We start from the raw sequence: 26,212 nt of genomic DNA on the forward strand, positions 1-26,212 counted from the left end.
TCCACATCCCTATTCTAAAGAGGCACCAAAAGTTCCTCAGGTTCGTGGTCAAAGGGCGGCACTACCAGTTCAAGGCCCTCCCGTTCGGATTAAAATCGGCGCCCAAGGTGTTCACCAAGTGCCTAGCACCGGTGGCGGCGCGGCTGCGCCTGCACGGGATCCACGTCTACCCCTACCTGGACGACTGGCTCATACGGGCAAGGACAAGGGAGCTCGCCATGGAACACACTGCGAAGTCCGTCCAGCTGCTCACGGACCTGGGGTTCTCCATCAACTTTCCAAAATACCACCTGCTCCCGTCGCAAGTCGCCCTGTTTCTGAGAGCACAGCTCGACACAGAGGCGCGGCGGGCCTCGCCGTCGGAGGAAAGGATAAGGACCATCCTAGGAAAAGTGCAACGTCTACTGGCCACGGACGTGGCTAAAGTGAGGTCTATCAAGTCCCTCCTCGGAATGATGTCCACCTGCATTTATCTGGTGCCTCATTGCAGACTTCGGATGCGGCCCTTGCAAGAATTCCTCGACGCCCACTGGATCCAGACGACGGGCAGCTTCGAGGACAGGATCTCGCTCGACGAAATGTTCCGTCGGGCGATACGATGGTGGGGTGTCCACGCTCATCTGACAGCGGGAACAGGCTTCCTAGCCCCGGCCCACCAGGTGACGGTGATGATGGATGCCTTCCTGGAAGGCTGGGGAGCGCACACCGGGGGCCTCCACTCGAGAGGCCTTTGGCACTTGGAGGACAAGACTCTCCACATCAACATCTTGGAGCTCCATGCGGTGTTCTGGGCCCTCAGGTCCTTCCTTCCGTCCCTCAAGGGCAAGGTGGTGAGGATCTTCACCGACAACACCACCACAAGGTTTTACATTCAGAAGCAGGGCGGAACCAGATCCCCTGCCCTGTCCAAGGAAGCCCAGGATCTGTGGCATTGGGCCATCGCACAAGGAATGTTTCTGGTACCCTTTCATCTGGCAGGGATAAAAAACACCATCGCCGACTCACTCAGCAGGGAGCTGCGCTCGTGCCACGAGTGGGAACTGCGCCAGGATCAAGTAGACCGACTTTTCCGACGATGGGGCGAACCCCAGATCGATCTCTTTGCGACGGCGGCGAACTCCAAGTGCCGGAGGTTCGCCAGCAGGTTTCCCCAACCGAGGAGCATGGGCGATGCTTTCTCGTTCCCCTGGGACGGCCTGTTCCTTTATGCGTTCCCGCCGTTGCCATTGCTACTCTGGCTCGTCAACCAGCTCAAGAGGTCCCGGTGCAGGATGATCCTCGTCGCACCGGCGTGGCCGAGGCAGATCTGGTTCCCAGACCTTCTGGACTTGTCGGCGTCCACACCAGTCAAGCTACCGACGCACGAGGATCTTCTCTCCAGAGAAGGAGGCGCCATTCTTCATCACGAACCAGAGTCGCTGAACTTGCAGGCCTGGCTCCCGCAGCACTAGAGTTTGGAGGATACGACATCCCGGCCGACTGCAGAGAGGTTCTTGCAAAGGCCAGGGCATCCTCAACTATCAAGTGCTACGGACACAAATGGAAGAGGTTCTCTGTCTGGTGCCAAGCACAGAAGATTAACCCTCTGCGGATTACGGCCCCTCAAGTATTGCCGTACCTACTGTCTTTGGCCAAGGCTGGCCTATCTCAAGCCTCCATCAAGGTACATCTGGCTGCCGTCTCACGTTACACCAGAACTACAGGACGGGCGTCCTTGTGGTCTCATCGTCCGGTGAAGGAATTTATGAAAGGACTGTTCCGATCATTCCCGCCGGTGAAGGCCCCTGCCCCGGCGTGGGAGCTCAACGTGGTACTAACTAGGCTCATGGGGGCCCCATTCGAGCCTATGCATTCAGTGCCGTTGAAGTTTCTGTCGTGGAAGACAGCATTCCTCGTGGCCATCACCTCTGCACGACGAGTGGGAGAGATCCAGGCCCTGTCTTGCAAGCCTCCATACTAGACTTTTCACGACACAAGGGTGGTGCTGAGGACGCACCCCTCCTTCATGCCCAAGGTGCCGTCGGACTTCCACCTCAACGAGCCCTTGGTGTTGCCAGTTTTCTTCCCGTCGCGTTCGTCGCCGGCAGAGAGGACTCTGCACTCGCTAGATGTGGCTAGAGCGCTGTAGTTCTACGTGGACCGCACGAAGAGTTTCTGGAAGACATCACAGCTGTTTGTGAACTTTGGACCTGTGAATCAAGGGAAGGCTCTCTCGAAGACTTCCATTTCCAGATGGCTCTCCGGCTGCATCATGCACTATCACCGGTTGGCAAACCGACCGCTGCCCGGCCGTCCGAGAGCCCATTCGACCAGAGCGATCGCTGCTACTACGGCGTTCCTGTCTGGTGTCCCCCTGCTCAACATCTGCAGGGCTGCTACGTGGAGGTCGACGCACACCTTCACGAGATTCTACTGCGTTGACCGGGATTCCAGGGAGGAGTCCCGAGTCGGCCAGGCTGCGCAACCTGTTCGCCTAAGGTGAGCCTGGTGAGGAGGTAAGAGTTGCTTAATGTTGAGTTGTTGTATTGCTTGATATTGAGCCTTGTGCCACCTCCCATGGTTGTGCATGTGTATACTGCTATGTATTCTTATATTCATGAGCATGTGAATCCATGCCAGACCCCATGCTGGAGAAGGAACAAGTTACTTACCTGTAACTGTTGTTCTCCAGCATGGGTCTGGCATGGATTCAAATGCGAACCCTCCCGCCTACCCCTCTGCGGCTCTTCACTTGGTCATACTGCCACTTCACGTGCTACCAAATCTGAGGATGGCTGCCAGGGGAGGGGCTTAGGGAGAGGGCAGTCATTGGCTGGGGGCAGTATGACCCAGAGACCAGTGATTGGTTACTACTGAGAAAGACAGATCAGAAACGAAACTGATTCTGATTTTTTTTCTATACCGAGGATTCCCGGCCTGACGACGGGGAATATTCATGAGCATGTGAATCCATGCCAGACCCATGCTGGAGAACAACAGTTACAAGTAAGTAACTTGTTCCTTAGCACCAGTTGGTGGGGACATGGCTCAGCAGTTTGGTGTGAACTTCTTCCATTGGTGTCAGGAGTGCTAGGGAGATTGTGTTTTGGCAAATCTTAGCATCTCTGTCCTGAGCCTCTCAGCGCTAGTGCTGGACTTGATGGGATTTATTTCATTGCCTTTGAAGGTGTATGAGACTTTTTAAATCTCTCACCCCATGCATTTACTTTAAGGTTCAAGGGTGGGGCGAATTCGACCCTTAGTTTTTGCTTGAATGGTTTCTTATGGCAGCAACCCCCACAATATGTGGTCTGCTGCCAGGCACACCTCATTTTGGCTTCACTGGTGAATCCCTACAAACACCAGTTCAGGGTTGGTCATCGCCCTTTAATGACTATTGTATTGTACAATGTGCGTCACAAGCCATCTTCCATAGAGTGCTGTGGCAACACTTTGTGCCCCCTTTTCTTTGTTCCAAGTAAAATGTTTGCTACTTTCCAAGCATCCTCTGAACAGGCGGCTGGTGGCAGTAATTACTTTTTTTACCCATTCTTTTAGTACATTATCCCGGGCTGCTTTTGCAGCCGTGATACTGCGCTTAAGGGGACTGTATACTCAAATAGGCCTCTGCTTATGTTTTAAGTCCTGTTCAAGATGGGCTGTCCTCTGCTGGCCTTCCTTATGCTTTTGCCAGGTGGGAGTGTGGGGCTGTCTGTCCCACATTCATCCAGGGGCTTGAAGATTCTTGGATCCTGTCTCTTAACTATTGCATTTCCACCTCTACGTTTGAATGTTGCAAAGTGTTCCAATTGGAGGGCTGCGGTCGTCCCCAGCCCATTTGCTGTATATGATGAGATAAGCTAGACCCAGAAACCAAGTCGAACACTGGACCTCAAGAGATTCTAAGAAGACAACCAAGGGAAGCAAGTGGACTACCGCAGAAACCAGCATTAGCTCAGCCAATGTACTGGGTTGTGAACCTCAAACTTCTAGTCAAGAGGGAAGACCTCTCTGCAAGGTGGCTTCCTCCCTCAGACTGGTGGATCAACCAGTAATCTGTCCTGCTCGAGGTACATCGCCAGTTTTTGATCATATGAGCGTGCATCTTTTAATTGCCTCTCCAAGACCTACAATGAGTTGTTCATTTTTTTGTGGGGTTTAATGATAGCCCCAGAACACGAAAGGAAAGGCTAAGTTAGGCCTTGTATGTGAAATGCATGCCGCCTAATGGGAGGGCACACCGGCAGAGTGACAAAATAACCTTAAAACTGCAATCCTGCTAAAGATGCCTAGCAAATCCAAAGAAATGTACTTCGGCAGATGGCTTAAAGGTTTGAAAATCAAAAGCACAGTGTTGGCTGATGTGAATAGCTTTCCTTTCAGTTGACTAAACCCCACTTTTCAGCACAAAACAGACAGCAGATAAATACAAATATATCTGTGACAAAATTAACAGCAGCCCTTCACTTAAAGTTTGCCAAATTAATAACGATTGCTGTTTGGAAAGCAAAAGAAAGACTATGGATTAGCTAAAATTACATTTCTAATGGACATTGGGGCTGACTGCAACATAGAGATTCAAAACAAACTTCTCCCACGCCTGGCTTTGCTCAGGCCTTCCCAGTTGATAAACAATTGCTTTGAACTTTTCAAGCCCAAGCAGATGGATGTGGCTAGAGGGTGACAGGAATGTGTTGGTGGGCTGTATAAACAGGCTGCAATCAAGTGAAGCTGAACTTTGAAAAATACCCTAAATTGGAGAAATATTGTGGACTAAAATCCTGATGTAACTGTGGGATGCCATGTCATAAAGAACCATTATCTTTGCTGTCTCCCTTAGAACAGATTTCTGGAGCCACCAGAGTGATTCCTCATTTTATTGAAGGCCTGGACCACATGGTTTCAGTAAATTGAGACCAAGAACCAAACATTAAACTGTCTATATGTATACATTGTGAAGGCATCATGAAGCAAGACGCAAACAACCGATTTCAGGTTCAAGCAAAAAGGTTTTATTAACTCAAATGTCAGATTGGTGGAAGGTCTAATTTGCCCTACCTAAAGAAATTCTGAGTCAGAAAGTTCAACTTAAAACTCTGTGTCTAAAACATATACTTGCCCTCATAACTAAACATAAACAGTGTGCAGGGATGTCAATAATGAATGAAATGGTGTTCTGAGCTACTTCCAGCTCCTGGCTTAATCTTCAGTTCCCCTTCCCCAAGTTCAAGAAAGTTCTATCAAAGTCTCTGGATTTCAAACAGTTCTACAAAGAAACCTTGGTGTTCACTTCCCCCAAGTTCAAACCGCACCTTGTACTTGTTCTCAATCCCTCAAAGTTCAAGATTAGTTCCTGTAAAGACTGGAGGGGGTTAGCCCTCTATATGGCAGAGTAGAAGCACAGAGCACCCCAGCCAAGATTCTCTATTGTTGGTAGCAATGGACGAGCAATCAAGGCTTACCTCTCAGGAGGTGATGCAGGCCAGTTCTTAAGTACAGTGTAGTCCCCAAGCCCCCACAAAGGAATGTCCACACACTATGTTGGTGATAACACAGTTCTTTATATAAATAAGGTTCAGGTTATATACACATACAATAACACACTTTGTGCTCAGGCAATACTATAATGATAAATGTACAATTTCTATGTGGTACCACAATTATTCTTTGACTCCATTAAAGTGCACCAACTGCTGACAGTTTCAAATGACAACAGTTTTCAACCATAGACTTGGGAAGAAAACAAGTTTATTAAACTACCCTGATACAGTTCTTTGTGAGGATCCCCCCACCTGGGCAACTTGTAAATAAAGTTTATTGACAAAGCCCAGCCCATATATTGTTTAACAGAGTCTTATTTCCTTCTACAAATGTAACTGGTTTAGCAGAGTTCGGTGATGGGTCGTCGACGGACCCTTCTTGAGTGAACTCCCTTTAAGGCAGGAGCCACGGATCATCGCGATTCCCCGAAGAAAGGTGTGAACAATGTTGTCAAGGCAGCAGCTTCGGTCGTTGTGGCGCCTGTCGATCGGTCATGGATGTCCTGCAAAGATGAGGCGTGCGTTGCACCTCAACGACGATAGTTTGTTGCCGCAAAGAGTCAATGAAGAATGTAGGACCAACAAGGGTGTTGGGTCATCAGCGTTTGGCTTCTGCGATCGGGACTCGACCACGGCTGGCTTTCGGATATTCATCAGCGTCTTTGAGGACTTTGGGTGGCGGGAAACCCACCGGCGGATTCTCCTTGGTTCGTCAGCGACCTTGACTCCTCCGGCAGGATAAAGCAGTTGGCGGTCATGCCAAAGGAGTCCTTGATTCAAATGTCTTAGGCAATGGAGCGTTACGTCTCCGGTCGACGATGATGGTCGTCGACTGCGAAGGACTTCAATGTCTGGGTGCTTCGCTTCAGATCCCTCGGCGGTCCCGGTCTCCGGTCGGCAGCCTTTCGATGACTGATTTCCAGCGAGACTTGGTGAAAGTTAGCTGGTGCACAATGTTCTCTCATAGCTCGGGAAGAGGTCTCCTAGCCAGGTCCTGTCTTGGATCAGTTCTTGGAGACATGACAGCTTTCGGATGGTGTCGAAGGAAAGCAGCAGCAAAGCCTTATTCTTCCAGCTGGGCTTCAAGGTACGCATCAGGTTTCGATTTCAGCTTCTGAACGATTTCCATCATTGAGAGGTCCCCAGATATACTGTTCGGTCTCTCATCCACTCTGCTGGGTCACATTCGGGCAACCAATCATTCAGAAGGGCATTCATGCATGCATGCATGCATGCATGCAGGCAGGCAGCCAGCCAATCAGGCTCACAGTGCATTCAGGCTAGTCTTCTCCATCCAGACAGACACAACACGGAATGTGGATTGGGACAAGTACCCAGCCATTCAGCACTCCACACTGCATTCCTACCAGTTTCGGCAGGGCTGTCTCAGTCATTGGGCCTCATTACGACCCAGGCGGTAAGTTACCGCCTGGGTCATACCTTTACCACCATGGCGTAAACTACGTTTACGCCATGGTGGTTGGCGGATTTACCGCCCCATTCCGAGGTGAGTGGGACGGTAAGTCCCCATTAACCCATTTACCCTTCCCCATTCCCATTTTTGCCCCATAGGGCATAATGGGAGTGGGGAAGGCGTTAATTACGCCACCGTAAATTACGGTGGCGTAATTAACAACAATGTCCCTTAGCGCCATGGATTTTAACACCTGCTAAAAGCAGGTGTTAAAACCTCCATGGCGCTAAGGGACCTCGGAATTAGGCGGTAAGGGTCGGCGCTGTTTATGCCGCCGTAAACCCCTTACCGCCTGGGTCCTAATGAGGCCCATTGTGTCACATACTAGAAACCAGACACCCATAACATGAAATGTATATTGGTCACACACTCCATTCACAGAGGTCCCACCCAATTGGCGTACCCACAACATACAGTAATTGGGAAGGCTTCAGCCAGTCTGGCCCGAACTTCCCCACAATATCATATATGGAACTTCCACCCAACAGGCAGTCAGGGGAAGAGACCGAGTCAGGGATTCCCAGGACTTTGGGAAAACAAGGTAACAGACAATAGAAAGCAAGAGGCCACAGGGGCCATCTTGTTTCCTATCAGGAATCAACTGATTCCATTGGCTGGGCCTGAGTATCCCAACATGGAGGATACACATAGCACTTGTCAAATTTAGCATGGTGTTGCCACCAGCCCATACCCTTCTCTGTGGACCACACACAGGTGCCCAAAAACATACACTGGTGCTGCAGGGTTGTACCCCCACCCATGGTTGCCATAAGGGTATCCCAATGGGTCTGTTCACCACGACCAAAGGGAGGAAGAGCTGCACTGCCAGGAGTCCCGCATGGACTTCTGTGCAGAAAATAACACGGAATACACATGATAAAAGGACTGCAGGACAAGGACATGGAGGCCCTGTCCCTCCAATGCATTTCCAGCATCACAGTTCCAGATCAACTTTATAGTGCTTTGGTTTTCTTACCAGTTCATCGGGTTGCTTTCCCTTGGTTTTCTTCAGCAGCCTCCTTGGCTTTCTTTTCACATGTGGGCTCCCTGGTCTAGGCGCAGTTGTCGGACCGCGCGGTCCACCCATTACAGGTCGCACAACCAGGAGCCCTAGGCTCTCCTGCCCACACATGTTGTTCTGTGTTTGTATCTGTATCAGGATTCACACTTAACCTGCTTATCTTCTCACAGTTAGGGCTCCCTGGACTAGGGGCTGTTGTCGGACCACATGGTCCACCCACTATAGGTTGTGCAACTAGGAACCCTGGGTTTTTCTCGTTAGCCTCTTGGCTTTGCTACAATGTGTCAACTCATTTGCCACTCTTTGGCCTTGCCACACTGTATTCTTGTGTATATTTCACTTCATGGCGATTTTGTTTCTTCACCACTTTGTTCTTGTGTTCACTTTCAATTTCCCAACTCTGCTTTCTTTCGTAGTTCATACAGTTTTATATTTGGCTTTGAAATGAGCAGTATCTGTTATTCATGCACATTTGACATAGGCTCATAGCTTCGTCCAAAATCTTTCATTTCGTTTGATATTCAATCTGCACAATCTTTCACCCCGCCGCTTGCAGAATAAATGACTTTTAATGTTTTCCAGTTTGGTTTCTCATGTGCATGCATTTCAATCATACAGCTTCCATTTCGGGTTTCGCCTACAGCCCCAGGAGGGCACTGGCTCGAGTGGCTTCCCTCTGCACTCGCCGGTCCTCTGCGACTCCATGGGGCAGTTGTGCACCTTGCTTTCGCCTGCACGTCTTGTTTCGTTACGCAGCCCACACGTGCACTTTGGTTTTGCTTTGAACAGGGCCGGGAGCTCCGCTTCTCTTCTGTGGATGCTGTCGGCCATTCGCCCTACTCTCAATATGCTTGCTGCTCCGGCGGCGCACCTTGGACCATTGAGGTTTCCCCAATTGTGGTTTTCTCGCTGTCCATCGTCTCCTGGGCTCCACAGTCCGTTGGGGTATCCTTCTGCAGGTGTCCTGTCTCTCCTGCAGATGCCCCCTCGCCGGCCTACTCGCAAACAGGTTTCTGCTGGTTTGGTCTCCCATACTGCTGGTCTCCTCCCTTCTTATACACCTGCAACCGCTTGACAGGTTGCAGGTGTGAATTCCAAATTGTAATTGCCTGGTTGCTATTTCACATTTCACCACTCTCAATACTAGAGTGGTGAAATGTGTTACTAGTGTTCACTACTCTTAGTCTTGTCTTCCTTGTCCCAGTACTAGAGTGGTTTTGAATGAGGGAAAATGTGGTGAGATGTGTTGCAATAGCCTATAAAGGCCGATGAACGGTTAGATTGGGCCAGTGAAGGGTTAGATGGGTTTTCATAAGGAAAAAGGGATACCATGACTCTATGGTGGTTACCAAATCCCCAAGGACCCTCTGCCAAGTGATCCTCCCTTGCTTCTCTGCCCCAGGGTCAGGATCCAAAAGCAATGGCCTTTTCCTGACCACCTTGAGAAGAGTATCCTAAGGGAGTAGGTGTGAGGATACCCACGGGTTTCTCACAAAATATATGGTCATTGACTTGAATTGAAAATGTCTTTTTATTCAATAGCTTTGAGATCATAACAGTTACAGACGTGTCTCTGGTGTCATTTTAAAGGTAATTTCAAGGCAATTATGTTGCCACGAATTCCACCCACATGCGATTTATGGGACTCGGGTTGTAAGTGAAATGGTGTTTCTAGCTTCTCCCCAAAATTGTAGAAATCTGAAATTTGGGGAGCTTTTGACTTATTAAATTAGAGATCTGGTTAGGAAGTTACACATTCCTATCTGTGTTCAAGTAAAGGGCGAAAAACCATAGCCTGCCCGTGCAATCACTTACAGTAACGAGAGTGACCTCTCCCGATCCGTCATGAGGAGGGGATATTAATATCTATATATCATGGCATTTATTGGTAAATTACCAAATATTGGCATGTAGTACTTTTTGGGTTACACTTGACATGGAAAACAAATGTGAACCTCTAAGGGGAGTTGCAATATTTCTGTTCTGGACTCCTCAACTAATCCTTAGAGAGGGATTGGACTTTGCTGATGGAGCGAAATAAAACTGTCCAATCCTGGTTGTGAGATCATAAGTTAACACCTCCTAACGTTAATTTTCCATGTGAGGGGCTTTGAAATTAAAAGGTCTTGCACTATGTAAGGGGGACAGCTGCCTAAAAATCACCAAAGGTGATCTTCTGAAAATGCATCTGGTTGAAAATATTGGACGAGGGCTAGAGATTCCCATTGCTGGGGAGATCAGAAAACAAAGGCTGTGATACTTACCTGGAACCCATAGAAGGATGGATGCGATGGGATCCCATTGACTGAAGTGCTGGCCAGAATCCTGTTTTTCCCCAAAAGTGAAGCCTTGCTCAGTCTCCACGAGTACCATGCCCAGAGATTTCCAAAAGTAAGTAGATTGTCCAACAAAATTTAAGCGGGGGATGATCTATTTAATTAGCGTGTTCCCTTTCATTAGTGGGTGGGGGGCAAAATGTGTAGACCCTTAGCACGTTTGACTGAATATTAATTTAATTAACTCCAAAATAGATTGACGCATGGGGGAGTTTGGAAGAATTTGAAACGTTGACCCTCTCTTAGCAGGAATAATGTTATAGTCACTTAAAGTAATTGGGTTCTCCTGGCCACAAAAAACAAAAGTTGTAATTATCGCCATTCCCGTACCTTGCCTTTGAAACAAAAAGGCCCTTCTCTAAAACGAAATTCAAAACTGAAACCACTTCCCAAAACCCTGCCTTTCAATGAAAGGTGTCCTTGCCACAAAAATAAAATTTATAATAGTCATTGTTCCCAAACCGTACCTTTTTAAAACAAAAAGGTCTTTGTTACAAAAAAGGACTGGGAATGGAACAAAGTGTTTTTGCCACCAAACTAAATTCCTAATTGTCACCCCTCCTTAAACATTCTATTTAAACAAAGGGGTTCCCTTGGCCCAAACGAAATTCCTAAACTGCTCCCACTCCCTAGACCTGGCCTTTAAACAGAGGGGTGCTGTAGATCACTGAGGCTTGGGTTTATGGTGCTGGGGAGAGAAGTGCTTTGCAAAAAGGATACCTCATGTCTCCACCTTTTGCTTGTTTGCAATTTGAATTTTCTTAAGTCGTATTTGCCTGTTTATTATGAACAGCAACATCATTGTGTGTCAAGCGTTGTTTTCTGCCACAAAGAAGGTGGCGTGTGTAACATAAACGGAACCTCATTGTCCGCGCTGCAAAGAAGTAGACTACTTCCACCAGTGAGAGAGTCATCAGCTCCAGTAATCTTAGAAGCCACTTTGAAGGAATACACATAATTTGAGGGGATACCCATAAGAACCCTTATGAGAATACCTTATAGTGACAGCAGGAACGTACCAACTGATTACCTCCAATGTAGAAACACCTGTGGGGCACCAATGAGAGTGTGAAGCAGACTACCGAGAAGAATCTGATTATGAAAATAAGAATATTAGTGTGTATAATATTGAATATTTTGCTCCTGAAGAAGGGAAATAGTCCCGAAACGCATTTAGCAAGCAAAACAGTAGCGAGGCCCCTACTGTATATAACATGAATATATTGTTTGATTAAATGCATGTTTGTATATGATGACCACCAATTGGTAATATTGTTGCATATAGACTGGCATGTACTAATAAACTGCACATTGTTGTGTTTAAATTGATAATCAAGTGAATATATTTTTCTTACTGTTTAGAAACATTGATTGTTTAGAAACATTGAATGATATCATTACTCAGATGCCTATATTAATTGTCATGTGAAAAGTCCTGTACTTTAAAACTCCCTGAACCATTCCCGCCTGCCGAATAGCAATTATAACTTTTTGGGTTGAAGGAAATGGAAATATGTACACTGAGTATTACACAACTATAATTATTGACTTATTGCTTGCCTCTGGCAATAATCTGAGTGTGCAGGGGACGCTAGTGATCCACAGCCCATGGACACTTTATTTTCCCTGTTAGATAAACCTTCCCTAGTTTGTCCAGCTGTATGGTTTGGGGGGGAACCTGAACCCTGCTTACTGTGAGGATCGTCGCATGACAAAATGTCCCGGGCTTACAGAACACTCACCCTCTTTTGCTTTCCTAGTGGTTTCTTTGGTTGGGCAAGAAGGGCGGAGAGATCTATGTGCCTGTTCTGCTTCTTTCTCTCCAGAACTGCTTCGCCCCTTTGGGCCGACCTCTCCAGCCCTCTGGGTCACTCCTGCCGTCTTCTCTCTTTCTCGTTGCCCCTCTGGGCCCCTCCCCTTCCCTATTCACCACTGTGGGCTCTGACTACCCTCCTCTGTTCACTTCTCCTTCTGAAATCCTCCTGCTACTTCAACCACCACTTCCTCTCTTCACACATTCCAGCCACAAATTGAGTTTCAGCCAGGGATCTGGTGCCCCGTTCAACCTTGCAAGAATATGATGCCCTGCTCACTCAGATCAGTTTCCCCTGTACTGTTTACAGTGGTCTCGAAACCACACCTCTCATGTCACATTCTTTTCCTCTTCTGGCTTTCTCTACCACCTCCCCCAGCTCTAGGTAATTCAAACCTTCCACCCACTCCTGAGAACGTCCCTCTTCCTCAGGAGTTTTTCCTCTGTTTTTCTCCTCTGTCTTCCTCCTCCAATCTTCCCACTTCTTCCTCATTTTCTACAATTCCCACTGTTATAAAATCTGAAACTTCCCCTTCACCAACCTCTGCAAGTAAAACCTCTTCCACAATGGTATCGCCCTCCACCTCCTTTACCTCCTGGTCTTATCTCTTCTCCACTCCACTTCTCTGGCGCCTCTGCTCCACTCTCCAGCCATATTTGCTCCTGCTTGAAACTCCTTCCTCATGCTCCTCAAACTCTGTCATTTTTCCACCTCAACAGCCCACAAACTGAGCTGTGTTTTGGCTTCATATAGTATCCTTGCTCCTCCCCTAAGCTAGCTTCCAGGCTTATGGTTTGTAATGGTGTCCTCTGGGGAGGGCTGGCTGTGATTGGGTAGGCCACTTGCTTCCCCTATGACTCTCCTGGACTGGGTGTTATGGAACAGGGGTTACAGGAGGTGAGGCTGCCATTTTGGATCTCACTTCTCTACCCTACATCCGCCTGCCTGTTTGTGGTCTGCCTTTACCTCCCCCTGTGTGCATAACCGGTATGTGCACCCTCCCACCCCCCCAGCCCCGCACCCCTACGTCTTCATCTGTTGAACTCAGCTGCTGTGCGGTCATTTCTTTTAGGTAAGATTATGGTCCCTTGGAGAGGAAGAGAGGCTGTCATTTTGTTGTCTTACCTGTATCATTGAAAAGAGGGGGTGCACTTTCTCCCCTCTTGTGGACATGTGGTATGGGTTTTCCTATGCTACCCTCCGAGTTTTAAGGACAACCTCTGTGGGTTGACTCACTATGCTCCCCCAGTTCGCCTGTATCTGTGGAAGTAATTGCGGTTTCTCGGTCCAGTCTTGGTTTTTCTTTATGGGAAAATTGGAAATGCAGCTGTCCTGCTCTTGTTCTATGGACCAAACTGGGGTAGCGTGGTCCTCTAGCAGCCCCGTGTGACTTGGTTGGACATTCCACGTGGGTATCTCTCTCCAAAATCATCAGTCATTCTTTCTGAATCTGCATCAGGTCTTGCCTTTGCCTGAAAGGGAAATTCTGGGATTGGTGGTGGTCTTGTTCCATCTTTCCCATAGTGTCCTGGTTAATTAAGACCCGTCTTCGCTCAGGTGAAGTGGTTACTGCTAGGTTAGGCAGGTGACGGTTATTTACCACGAGGAGTTGGTGCTGTGTAGGTGATCCAGAGGATTTGGAGTCACCCCTCTAGGCACCCCTGAATCGCATCAAGGCACCTCATCACAGCTACCTCTGCTGTTGTACTATTCTTACATCACTGCTTCCTAAGTGAAGGCTGTATTAATCTCACATCACAGATGCTTCCACTGCTAATCGTACCCTTATAACCTCTACCTCCTCCCAGCTCGCTCATCACAGCATGCCTCTACAGCCAATATCTAGTAGTTACTTCATATGTGATATCTCTCATCAGGATAGAACCCCATTTTACCTCTACCTGGAATATCTGTAACCTTTTGAGGATAATAATCCTCCTGAGTTTTCCTTTAATATTCTGTTCCGTGTGATCATGAGTTAGGTCTGGGTACGATATTCTGGCCTATACAGTTTCTTGTTTTTGCCTCACCTATTTTGGTGTCTGCACATTCTGTGATTGTGGTGCATGTCTTATTCTGGTCACAAATGATCATGTCTTAGCTCTGCCTGTGATATTCACATCTCTCTTGGATGCAGTGATGGATCTATCTGATGTTCTGGGCTCTAGATCATGGAGTTAGACTTCAAGTGATATTCAGTTATCTTTAGCATTCGGTGATAGGTCTGTCGTCTATGTCTGCTCTCTACAGTATCATGTGATAGGTCTGCCTCTGATAGTCTGGATTGTACAACATCCTTTGGTGGAGCTGTCTTTTGTAAGTATTAACAGGAACTGTAGACATTACACTATCTTTACACGTCTGTCTACATCCTCTTGTGATGGGCCTCCCTTTGGTACTCTGCTCGATACAGCATCTTGCGGTAGGTCTTTCTGTAATCATCCCGTGCTAGGTGGGCCTGTGAGTCTGTGGTCTATGTAGCATACTGAAATATGTCTTCCCATGATATTCTGATTTCTACAACAACCTGTCATGGGTTTGGATGTGATGGTGTGATCTCTAAAGCATCCTGTGGCAGACTTACTTGTGTTAGGCCCGTCTCTTGAATTGGGTATGTCTATGATAGTCATTGGCTCAATCTATGATGGTTTGGTCTTCACATCACCATATGATTAGTCTGTCTGTGCTAGTCTGTTCTTTGCGGCATCTTGTGGTGGATTGGCCTGTGATAGTCTGGTCTCTACAGTATGTGACAATCCAGTCTATGCAGCATCTTGCGGTGTATCTAGCTGTAATAGTCTGATCTCCAAGGTATCCTGTGGTAGGCCTGCCTGCAAATATTTGATTTTCACATTACCCTTTGAATGGTCTGCCTGTATTAGTCTGGTCTATGTGATGGGTCAGAATCAGGAGACGAAAAAGGAGTATGATTTCTAGGACTTTTACTATCTTCAATGGATAGCTCAAGGGCAATGTGATGGTCTTGTAAACAAGAATAAACTGAGCCGGACAGGTTTGGTACCCATTCCCGGTACTTCGCTTAGAGGCTGGAGTCCATCATGAAGCGCAATATGAGAAACACATTTTTCCCCAAAGTAAAAAGAAAGGAGTCCAAACCCTACTTTATACCAGGAATCAGTAAGATGCCCAAGTGAACGTAAGTGAAGTCCTCGGTCCAGATTCCTACTGTAACCTAGTATTTTCCCTGCTTCTCACAAAAAAATTAACAAGCCAATAAAGACATACTTGTTGAAACTACCCACTGAAAAGGATGGCTGCTGGCTTCCAACCGTATGCCTCTTTATTATAGGCCCTTGCCTCCGTTATTTGTCGTGTTGGAGTGCCGTCCCGGGCCGTCAGCCCAGGCATTTGTGTGTCTCTTCCCAGTCTAGGTTTCTCTATCTTTCTCCTTTTGGGGAGACTTTCGTCTTTCTTGGTCCCCACTCTGGGGTCCTTTCAGTTTCTTACCCACACTGGAGCTTAGCTCCTTGTCACAACCCACTCCTGGGTTCTCTCTGCCTCTCCCACTCTGGGGCTTTCCAATGTCTGTCCCCACTCTGGATGTCCCACTCTCAAAAAGAGAAGTCCGATGGGAGTGGTCATCTATGGGGGGAGTTGAGGCCAAGGCAGATGACTGCCGAGGGCTTGGGAAGGCGAAGGTCCCCCAGGATGAAAATTGGAATGTTGGTGGGAAGTATTTATATTCATTGAATTAAAAAGCACTTTTGCCAGAGTGCTGCACATGCATAATATTAACGGTACAAAGGAATTAATAAAGTAAAAGAGACAGATTTTATCAGTGCAAAGAAGTTACAGTGAGTGAGATAAGAGATGAGATTTAAGGTGAGAGTAGAATAGAGAAAGATTAGTGGAAGAGCTCAAGAAGTAAGTTTGTTTGGGAAACAGGAGTCGGGAAGACAGGGTGTCAGTTGAGAGCCCAGAAGAGTGATGGGAGTAGGCAGGAGGAGTGACATGTTCAAAAGAGGAAGAGGTGATGTCAGAGAGGGACAGAGGGTAGTGGTGAGAGCCTTATTAAAAAGGGAGCCCACTCCACCACTCTTCCTAACAGGTTGGGACAGTGGGAGAAGCTAGCACAGTCAGAATGGCGAGCCGCAAGTGTAGCAGAGTAATGGTGGGAGATGGCAGGTTTCTATGATGGGAAGAAGTGAAAGGTGAAGGTGATGGGAGTCTTAAGTGATCAGTGATGTAGAAACTCTTACTATAGAGGGCGTGTGCATTAAAGTGCCTAAGTGAAACGGTGATAGAGTTGGGGGAGAGGAGAAGGTGTTGTGCAGTAGGCATAGGGGTTAGATGAGGTTGGAGATCTTGGGAAAATGAGAGCTACGGGTTTGAGTGGTGCAGGTACAGGGGTAGAGAAGGGAGTTGGGGGAGGGGCAGGCAGAGTGACGTAGAATTCAGGCTGAGCTGTGGTTGATGGCTACGAGATGAGGGGAGAAGAGTGAGTACAGGAGAAATGGAGCGAAGACCAGGTGCATTATGAAGGGTAAACGAAATAGGCAAGTGAAGGAAGGGTACAGCCCACAAGGGAGGGGGGGGATGGGTGAGCCTAAAGTTAAGGGGGTAAGGTTGGCTCGGAAGGTGCAGGTGTAAGTTCAGATTTTGGCTAGAACAGGTCTATAGGTAACCGAAAGACGGTTTACAGGCTCACAACGTGATGTTCCAGTTCCTTGGTTCTTAGAAGTACCTGCAGCTGCATAGTGAAAGAGGAGTCATTGGATAGAAGGATCCGTGTGTGGAACCAGGAGTGCGGGCAGAGGTCGAGTACAGCAAAGTCCTGGCATGAGCCGGGGCTCTCGGACTGGGACCTTTTCGACCCTATGTGGCCCAAACGCGGAGTTGCCCATAGCTACTTTTGTCTGTTATACAGATGCCTGGTCTGGAGCCTAGTGGGATTCAATAACAAGCGGGTCTTTGTGTCAGACACGTGACCCTCTAGGAGTCATTCAGAAAGCTCAAGATGGCTTCCAGAATTGCAGGCATGTTAAGATCCACATGCAACTAGACAACACAGTACATGCAGGACACATGCGTGCATACCACCAATCTGGTCCCTAGACAGCATCCTATTTATTGTGGGTATCTCTGTGCGATCATCTGCCCTCTACGGTATTCTGTGATGGGGCTGCTTGTTGATAGTCCGCATCCTGCAGCGGATTTTGCTGCGATAGTCTGGTTTTTGCAGTATCACGCAGTAGGTCTGCGTGCGCTAGCTTTTTATTTTTTATTTTTTTAATTAAAGTGTAGTTGATAGCTTATCTCATCAGTATCCTTTGATGAGTCTGCTGCGATAGTCGGATGTATACAACCCCACTGTGCTGGATCCTTCAGTGGCCGACTGACCGCTACATCTTCCTGCGATATGTCTGGGTGTGATGGTTTGCGCTCTGCATCCACAAGTGTGGTCTCCGCGGCGCATGCAATGCTGTAGTCGGCGCGTGATTGGCCTTCCTGCGTTCTTCTGGTCCCTGTAGCTCTCGGCCTCCGACCTGACATCACTCATGCGGAGGTGTGAAGGGTCCCGCCCTTTCCCTGCTAGAGCGAACATCTTATCGGACTTGGTGTGTTAGTGGTGTCACAGTAAGTGTGCCTGCGCCCTGGGGGGTTGAGCTGCGATGAGGACGGTAATGTAGGGATGCTTCTGGTCCGCCCCCTTCCCAGCTGCTGCCCTTCGGGGCTGCTTCACTTGCAGGATGGCGTCGACGGCGCACCGCTCACCCTCTCCCCTGCGCTGCTCACAAGACAGACATTTCCATAAACAAATTAGGAATTCATTGCTTCTTCCGGCTAATCAGCTCGGTGGATAAAGTGTGCTGGCTGTTTAATAAATGAATTGTGACTGATTACCCATTAATATGGACGCCTCAGGAATTCACCCTTGGGGAAGCAGAGCAGTGAAATAGAGAGGGCCACGGCCCCCGGGGAAATCAGGGCCTCGTGTCTGCTGCCTAAATATCTCGCTCAAGTATCAATAAGGAGGTAATTGAATTTTGAACAGGAGCACAGGGGGAGGAGTGATGGTCTCTCGGCTGCCCCTTCACATCCCCGCCCCCTTTTCCCTCAGAGACCTTCCAGTGAAGATAGATGCTAAATCCATTAAATAAAGATTAGACTTTGACGTGGTTGTAAAATGGCAGCTTATTGCGATCCCCGGTTAAGATGAGGCCTTGGGCGATACGGCAGATTCGGATCTACGGGTGCGCGATCTAAGCAGCGCGTTTTGTTCCCAGCAGTAATTACTGCTTGGACAGGAGGGGCGGTCCTCGGGCTGCGCTAGTGCAAGCCCAAGGTGGCGGCGGTTAGAGGATTGTACGGCCAGCCTCTGGCACCAGTGAAAAAGTGGCCTAGTGTCGCAAGTGGCAATTAGTTCCTTTTCTAACGTACTTTTCGAGTACTACACAAGGGGGGTTGTTTTTTGGCCAAATGTGTTGCATTTTCAAAAAATATTTAAGTAGCATTGGTCAAACCAACTAGCAGCATAGTCAAGTAGCTTATCAAACTGGACCACTTCGTCCAAAAAACGGGCCCACTGTGAGCAAAAAAAGTGCCACAATACCATGCATGTTGGGGAGGGGTGCAACGAAACCTAAAGTTCGCTGGGGGTGTGGGGGGGGGGGGAGCCAACCCTTCAAATGTTGTGGATGTTGCTAACGTCAGAGACGGTGGGGAGTGGAATCTAACTTCTTTACGCATTCTAAATGAGACTATTCTAGTCCCGCGTTAATGTTATTAGCAGTTAACTCTCCTTTAAGTCTGAAAGCATGGACTTAAGGACTGCTGTGCGCATGTGCTGTCTCAACCCCCTTCTTTTACCCTTCAATCACTTCCCTGGCTCACGATTTCAATTGCCTAAAAAAGTATTCAGGTGCTAGCAGTGAAATGCTTTACGTTACTAATTGCAGTGCTTTTGTTAACAGCGTAGCCCAGCGCCATTTAACATCTGTTTTCTGTTCTGTCCGGCCACAGCTGTGTAACTCAGCCAGGTCGGATCAATATAGCCCAACATTTTGGGGGGTGAATGATGCCAGATCGGCTCAATGTTGTGCCACTGATATTGGACCTGCACATGCGCCAATGGCCTACTGCTCCATAGGCTAGTCTGAACCTGGAGAGCTGTAGCGGTGGGGACTATGCACGCACTGCAAGAAGGAAAGGAAAGGAATTGGGCCGGAACAAGATGGAGCTGTGCTCCGCCAATAAGTGTAACGCCAGAGCGCTGTTCCCTGGAGACCCGCCTAGGCACAAACCTCCCCCCCCCCCCCGCCCCCTGCCCGTACACCCAACACCCCTCAGTTATGGAAACACTCTTCCCCGGACTGCAGCCAGTCTCCTGAACGCTGTGGCTTTGTAATCTCGATGCGTGCAGGGAGCGGGGATGTGCAGGCCTTTTATAAGCTGCATCCAAAAGTTGTCCTATGCTCATCAGGACAGCCCAAACTGGAACAATGAACCGGGCCAGAGCTAAACATATGTCTCGTGCTTTGCCCGCATTTGACTGTCGGGTGAGTATTCTGATAGATGAAATGAGCACCATGCCCAGTGCGCATTGCAGGCTCACGGGCAAGGGAGGAATTGTGCCAGAACGGCGCTCCTGAAAAAACGGTCTTGCTGGAGCGTGTGAGGACACAAGGGCCAAACCACCCCAAGTTGAGGAAACTCTTGCTCCGGCCTGCCGTGAGTCTCTCAGGCACCATGCCTCGCGTAGTTAAGCGACGCATGTTTTCAGACTTCATCGCCGTGAGTCTCACAGGCACCATGCCTCGCGTAGTTACACGGCGCAGGTTTTCACAGACTTCATCGCCGTGTGTCTCACAGACACCATGTCTCGCATAGTTACGCGGCGCAGGTTTTCACAGACTTCATCGCCGTGAGTCTCACAGGCACCATGCCTCGCGTAGTTAAGCGGCACATGTTTTCACAGACTTCATCGCCGTGAGTCTCACAGGCACCATGTCTCGCTTAGTTACGCGGCACATGTTTTCACAGACTTCATCGCCATTAGTCTCACAGGCACCATGTCTCGCTTAGTTACGCGGCACAGGTTTTCACAGACTTCAACGCCGTGAGTCTCACGGGCACCATGTCTCGCTTAGTTACGCGGCACAGGTTTTCACAGACTTCAACGCCGTGTGTCTCACAGGCACCATGCCTCGCGTAGTTAAGCGGCGCATGTTTTCACAGACTTCATCGCCGTGAGTCTCACAGGCACCATGCCTCGCGTAGTTACGCGGCACAGGTTTTCACAGACTTCATCTGAAAGTTATCCTTTGCTCGACAGCACAAACTTCATCAATGAAACTGTCCAGAGCTATGTCTCGTGCTTTGCACATATTTTACTGTCAGGGTGACTTTTCTGACAGAGGAAATGAGCACCAAACCAAGCGTGCATTGCATGCTCCGAAGGAATGCCCGTTTGAATTACTAGCACAGACATGTTTGATAAATGGGTGCTCATTCTTATGTTCACTTGTTTTTATGCAAAGGGACCAGCATCCTATATTCAGGGCACGTGTATCATTCAACACTTAGACGCCACCCACGCCACTGACAATCCTCCCTCCTATCGCATGCGAATTGGGTGGGGAGGAGTCCCACCACGAAGTACATTTTGTCAATTTCCAGCACTGCTCGCAAACAGTGCATTCAGTGGTATGAAAACTGAAGCCGGGCTCTTACAGGGCATGGCCGAAAATGGGCCTGCCCTGGCAGGGGGTTGGGTCGCAAGAGGCAACACTTCCCTGACCTGAATGTCGCCTGTTAGGCCACGCCCCTTTTTGGCCCACGGCCCGGCTCGATTTTGCAAAAAGGGCGGTGGCTTTACAAGTGGCATTCATGTCAGGTATGTGTTGCTGCTTCATTGCAGAGCTGAACCCCTGCCAGGCATCTCTTTGCATCGATCATCACCCTCACACCTGGGATTTGAGAGTAATGATCCCTGCATCAATAGTGAAGGGTGTCTGCGCCACAAAGGAAGAAAAAGGCATTTTTTTTTCTTCTAAAGCCTGATTCTCTTGTGGATAAACAAGAGCTTCAGGCTTCAGAAAAAATGCCTTTGCTTCCAGTGGGCTGGGGTTTCCAGGGGACCTTAAGGAGCCCCGGCATGGCCCTGTCTCAAGCACAATTTTTCGGAGACCACCGGGGCTCTATCCCGTCTAGCCCTAGCCCACTTAAAGCCCTGCTCACAAGGAATGCATGCTTGGATTACTTTCACAGACACGTTTGATACATTGGTAGTCATTGTTCTGTTTATGCAAAGCAGCCAGCACCCGATATTCAGGGCCCACCCATTTGACACCTATCTCCATCCTCCTCCGTTCCACCCACACTACTGACAAGCCGCACCTCTTCTCTTTCCTGCCCGCGGAGAGTTGGAGGTCATGCCAGAGTTTGGCCAGTAAACTTTGTCCATGTCTAGCACTGACTGCAAGTTGCAGTTTATGTAAGTTGCACTGCATCCACTTGTGGATGAATCTAATTAACTGTGCTGGAGTAGTTGGTAGCCTCTGCTACATTCGCCCCCCACCCCTTGCATTCACTGAGAAATGATCCCTCCAGGAGACCGATTAGTGCAGGTGCATGTTGGCTGGAGGTATGGAGCTGCAGGAGAATGCCAGAGTAGTGTGGGTTATGTCTAGTGAACAGCACTGCATGCACTTAAATAACTAACCTGGGGTTGGAGCATTGTGGCCCCTGTACCATACACTCTTCAGCTCGCAGTGAAGAGGTTCTCCTGGGGCAGGTGAATTGTGGATCCTGTCCACTGCACTGCTGCCTGCATCTTCTGAGGGCCCCTTAAACTGAAGTAGTGACCCTCCTTTCCTGTAAACTGCATTGCATGCACATAAGAAACGATTCTCTAGCTGGGGGCTGTTTGAACACCTATTCTTTCCACTGCTGTTGCAAGTGGTGGGTGGGGGGAGTTTGGGCCAGAAAAAAAAGATGGAGCTGTGCTCGGCCAAAGCTCTCTTGCCGGAGCGCCGTTTCGTGTAGAGTAGACATTAGGCCAAGCCTCTCCCCGCCCAACCCCCAATCCCCCTAAGTTGAGGAACCTCTCTGGCCCTGAGTGTGAGATGCAGCATTCAGAAAATTGCCGTGTCGGACACAACCGTCTCAGCTGCAGATATGCAACCACTTCACAGACTGCATCGGAAAGTCGTCCTTTGCTCAACAATCCAAAATCAAACAATGAGTCCAAGTCTGTATATTTGTCTCATGCTTACACACATTTTACTCTCAGGGTGACTATTCTGACAGAGCAAGCGACCACCATTCCCAGTGTGCATTGCATGCTCAGAAGGAGTGAACGTTTGAATTACTGGCACAGACATGTTTAATACATTGGTGGTCATTTTTATGTTCCCAAAATGCACTTTGTTTTTATGCAAAGCAGCCAGCATTCAATATTCGGTGCAGACGAATCATTAGCCATTTAGCCGAACCCCCAGTCTCTCCCACACCACTATCTACCCCCCAACCCCTGCGCGAAAAAGCAATCTTTGGGCTCAGGCAGTGCGGCCACAAGTCCCGCCGCTCCACTGTTTGCACAAAGCTGGTGAACTGTGGGCAGGGTCCTCTGCACTACGCTGCGTTCACTGAATAGAGGCACACGCACCTCACTGTAGATCAGTGCATTGCTGGTCCCTTGCTCTACAGGGCACCTACTTGCTCAGGTACTGCGCTGCAGCCTCTGCGGCGTAGGCTTTCTGGTGCTTGCATTAGACCGTCTGTCCCATGCGCTGGGGTGCAGGCAGCTCTGGTACGTTGCTGCTGTCCTCTGGCCACCTGTCGCATTCACAGCTCTTCATGCCTTGTAGAGGTGAGCCTGTTGCATAGTAATGACCAGTGCCAACGGGACGCCATTTTGGCATCCGCTTGGCACTGTCATGTGGCACTTGCCTCTTGAGCTGCGTGCACTGGATGGATGCTGCATTACTAAACCCGCAGTACTGCAGGCATCCATAACAAATGTTTTCTCTTAAGGCGTAAGCGCTGCTATAATGAACTTTACTCGTGTGTAGTACCGCAATGCTTTTAAGGGATAGTTAAAGTTCGAAAGATCTTCTTGCCCGTGCATTATATTTTGTGTTTGAACATGTGCCACAGCAGCCAAGCAAGGCAGACGCTGTGCCTGGCCCTGGCGCAGCAGCCGTGCCCCCCTTTGGACCTGCCGTGTCAGGGGTACATGAAGCATATCTCCTAGTTTGTCTGAGGAATTAACACCACTGAGTCCAGTGGATTACCAATTCTAGGTTGTCTCGGGAGAATAACTCGGGTGCAACGTGCTCGCCTTGCAAGAAAGACGACACGGAGCACCACAGGTTCGATCCCCGGTCCGCGCGCAGAAACCTCTGGGTATTAAACGCGTTATAAATAACCAATCATATCAGATGCATCCCACTTATTAAAATTACTGTGATCAGAAGGGATGTGCATTGATTTACCCGAACCCTGTATGTAGTTCGTAAGTGCTCGATAAATCTGTATGAAACGTGTGCCTGGCAATAAAGAGGACCTGATTTAAAAGAATGGCCGTGTGGTAAAACAGCAGTTATTTTACAGTACCGTGCGTTTTACCAATCTGTGAAACTACACGCTTTACCATAACTTATTTTTGCGTCTGCTTTTGCGTCGCAGTAATTACAGCCACACATAAGCATTGCTTAATAAAAGATCTCCCTGGAGTCCCACGGCACCCCAAAATGGGAAATAAGACAAGGGTCCAGGTGACTTGAAATCGTGCGGACCCTTCATACAGTATTGGTAATTAAGTTATCTTAAAACGTATTTTCGTGGCCTTACGAGTTTTGCTTTGGGAGCAACTGTGATAGGAATGCATGGTCCAGGAGAGTCCACTTGATCGAATTGGAAAAGTAGGCCTATGCCAGATGTTTTTATTTTTTGGGAAAGAGGGTGGTTTTTCACTAGTAGATGCCATCTCACTTCGTCCCACCATAACCTTTTACATTGTCTCAGTTCCTGTGTCTAGTTTTCCACAGGAACCTCTGTCTAAATTGTAGAAGACATGCTCATCTTTTCAAATCAACAACGTTTGAATGAAAACTCTTTGATTGGTTAAGAAACATAATTATGCAATCCATATTTAAAATGTGACCCCCTGGTTATGCACTAGCATGTCGGATTCCTCTCATTGCATCACTGAATTGATGCTCATAGTTCTTTGATGAACTTCTACAAGGTCACCTCAGTCTTGGTCCATTCCAGGTTCCAAGATCCATTTTGGATAGCTTGAAAAGTCGTCAATGTCCCTGATAAAGCATCCTACAGCTGTCCAGGGAGGGCCTGGAACACTGGCTCCCGGAAGAAAAAAGGCTGCAAACCCCCAAGTCTACAGAGCAGCCTGTCTGTTAGACAGGTGTGATTAGTTGGTGTGTTCCTTATATGCGAGAGTCCACATGGAGACTGAGGCTAGTTTACGGTTTGAGGATGCCTTCTCAGCCTTAAAAGCAAAGTCAACGTTTAACCGGCTGCACAGTGTAAATTCTAGTAGGGCAGTATTCAATATTCTGGAGTTTTGCTGTCCCTTTTTGAAGATCCTTACATTTTTTGCATTTTCCCCTTTGATTAGCTTAAATGTAGAGTGTCTTTCACCAGAGTGGGAACTCACATTTTAGTTTTAGTAGTGTGTGAGGTCTTTATTGACCATTGTGAATGGATTGTGTCCTCCCACGTATTCCTCATCTTTGACACTTGTTGTCCAGCTTCACCTGCTTCGGAATTTTTTTTTTCGGCAGAGGGCGCTGTGCATCCAAGGCCTCCGTCGAGGGTGATGTCTTCGAAGGCATATATAGCACGCACACCGCCCTTGGCCGCAGCTCTTCTTTTCTGCGACAGTGATTGCTTTGAGGGAAACTCGGCGCACCTCATCTAGTGACGTTTCGTTAAAAAAACCTCGATAATGCCTTCTTCGACACCGTCGATGCCAAAGTCTGTTTTTCTTTTTAAATCAGATTATTTTTATTGGCATTTCATTAATACAATAACATCACGTTTCATAACACAAACGACCAGATTTCAGGATTAAATCAGCGTCCCCAGTTCATCCCAGATTGAAAGATCATGTGCTTGTTTTATATAATCGCTGTTCGTCCCATGTGAACTGGAGAGCAAACTAAACGGAGACTCGTTGTACAACATAGGACCGTGAGTAATGGAGAGCTTCAACGGAAAGAGAGGAAAAAAATAAAGAAAAAAAAGGTTTCCGCCATCCTGTAGCCTGCCAGGCCCTACCACACTTGGCCCCATTCTCTCTGGTCCACAGGTCTCAGTCCCACTTCATGGATTCAGCCGGTATTTCACTAGCCTTTGTTGAAAAAAACATATGTTCCTTCTACTCCACATATTCAAGGAAGGGTCCCCATATTCAGGAGAACCTGGACATCTTCCCCACGATCGTAGTTGTTAGCTTTTCCATCCCTAGTATTTCCCAGACCTTCACCCACCAATACGCTATATGAGGACCCTCTATCTCCTTCCAGAAGCGTGCGTGCGCGGGTGAGGCAAGCCGTCGTGAGCAGGTGGGAAAGCAGCTCCGCCCTGAGGCCCGACATTGGGTAGGAGCCATCCTCGGGTGCATCGCCCAATACTAGAAACTCTGGTTACATAGGGATCAAGACACCAGTGATTTCCCTGATTTTGGACCTTATTTCGAGCCAAAAGGATTGTATAATGGAGTAGTGCCACCACAAATGGCCCAGGTATCCCTTCTCCACACATCCATGCCAGCACGTATACGGGTACTCTGCATTCATGGCATGTAGCCTGTGTGGGGATAGGTACCATCGAAAGAATAGTTTGAGCGCTCCCTCACTAATAGCAGTGCATCGGGATATCCTGTGAGCCCTTCCCCATATTCTCTGCCAGGATTCCTGTGATATCGTTTCACCCAATTCTCTTTCCAACGCTATCATGTAGGGTAACTTTTCTTCGCTAGGAACATTTTCTAGGAGGAGATGGCAGGTGGCAATTCTATGGGAGTGATGACCTTCTAGCACCGTCAGTTCTATCCCCGT

The 26,212-nt window shown here is 48.3% G+C and overlaps 1 protein-coding gene across 3 annotated transcripts in view; it reads left to right on the forward strand.

The window, feature by feature from the left end:
- The window catches only part of LIN52 (lin-52 DREAM MuvB core complex component), a 1,138,589-nt gene that overhangs the window by 974,423 nt on the left and 137,954 nt on the right, over nucleotides 1-26,212 (forward strand). The gene's annotated exons all lie outside the window — the stretch shown is intronic.

Source organism: Ambystoma mexicanum, chromosome 14, assembly GCF_040938575.1.
Source record: "Ambystoma mexicanum isolate Mex_15411 chromosome 14, UKY_AmexF1_1, whole genome shotgun sequence".
NCBI lineage: Eukaryota > Metazoa > Chordata > Amphibia > Caudata > Ambystomatidae > Ambystoma > Ambystoma mexicanum.